Raw genomic sequence first — 1,481 nt, 5'->3', positions numbered from 1 at the left:
GCTTCAGTCGCCCAGCCTTCTGAGCCTGCACAGCTCTCCCTGTTGTGACTGTAGAGCTCCCCCTGCTTACTGAACCCAGAGTGTTGGAGGTTCTCCCCTTTTCTTGATAGACTTGGAAATGTCACCTGTTTTTGTTTCTCTCTTTCAAAACTCGACCAGTCTAAATGTAGATACTAACCAGCCAAGTTCTATCTCTAGTGTTCAAACAGGACAGGAATCACATAAGTTTCACTAGAATTTGAAAAAGGAAGTAGTAGGATGATGTCAACCAGAGATTAACCTGAACCCTATATGGCTAGCTGATGTGATGATTAAACCACAGAAGGAAGTGAGAGGAGGGGTAAATGGAGGAATCCCATTCAAAAAATTGAGGCATCAATACCTGCCATCCCCTGGTTTAGTCTTTCTTCTTTTCTCTTGCATAAATCAGATTTTCAAGGAAAAAAAGACATTGACACTACCCCGTAGGCATTTTAGAAAAATTATTATATCCTGTGATTTTGTTTTATGAGATCCAGATCTATTAACAAAGCCTTTTTATATGTTATTAGGGCCCCACATTTAACTCCGGTTTAGGGATTTAAAAAAAATTTTTTTTTTTTTAAATTTCAGAGAGGAAGGGAGAGGGAGAGAGAGATAGAAACACCAATGATGAGAGAGAATCATTGATCGGCTGCCTCCTGCACGCCCCCTACTGGGGATCAAGCCCACAACCCAGGCATTTGTCCTGACCAGGAATCAAACCGTAACCTCCTGGTTCATGGGTTGATGCTCAATCACTGAGCCACGCAGGCTGGGCTTGGGATAAGTTTTAAAACATATAGTTAAATTACCATGACAGTCCTATGTAATCCTGCTAGCTTCAAATGAAATGCTAACATACTCAGAAAGTCTGTGTATACCATCTGCCAACCAAATCTAAATTACTGTTCTTCAATCTAGTGATTCTCAAAAGATGCAAAGCTAATAGATAGTTAACATTTTATGTATCATATCATGAATTTTGTGGTATCCTCCCATTTCCATCCCCCCCCCTTTTTTTCACTATGGCTGGTGGAATTCTGTAACACCATGCTTTTGCCAAGAACATACAGTTCTTAAACCAGCAGGCTTCCTCTTTGTCAAGCCAGCCCCAAATTTCATACAACTGTAATGACTTCCTTCAGTGCATCTGCAGTCCATCTGTGGTTTGGTGTCCAGCTGCCCTGTTTCTATCTGGCAGTGGAATTACCCAATTCTCAAGACATGTCAGCCATCCTTGCTACTATTCTATGGATTCTACTGAATAAGTCGCAATTGGACTGCGAGCTGTGTGCTGTTAAACCCCCTGATGAGGTCATCATGAGCATGGCGTTTAGCTATCAGTAGATAAGCATTTCATTCTTGGGGAAAATGTTGCTTGAATGAATGGATGAAAACATTTTGAAGTCATCCATTTGCCAACATCAAACCTCTCATTTGATAAAATCACATTTACATCA

General features: G+C 40.9%; 1 long non-coding RNA gene across 2 annotated transcripts in view; it reads left to right on the top strand.

The window, feature by feature from the left end:
• Positions 1 to 1,481, top strand: part of LOC106697840 — a 54,727-nt gene that overhangs the window by 1,736 nt on the left and 51,510 nt on the right. The gene's annotated exons all lie outside the window — the stretch shown is intronic.

Source organism: Myotis lucifugus, unplaced genomic scaffold, assembly GCF_000147115.1.
Source record: "Myotis lucifugus unplaced genomic scaffold, Myoluc2.0 scaffold_106, whole genome shotgun sequence".
NCBI classification, from domain to species: domain Eukaryota; kingdom Metazoa; phylum Chordata; class Mammalia; order Chiroptera; family Vespertilionidae; genus Myotis; species Myotis lucifugus.
This window is presented reverse-complemented; position numbering and strand designations above follow the sequence as displayed.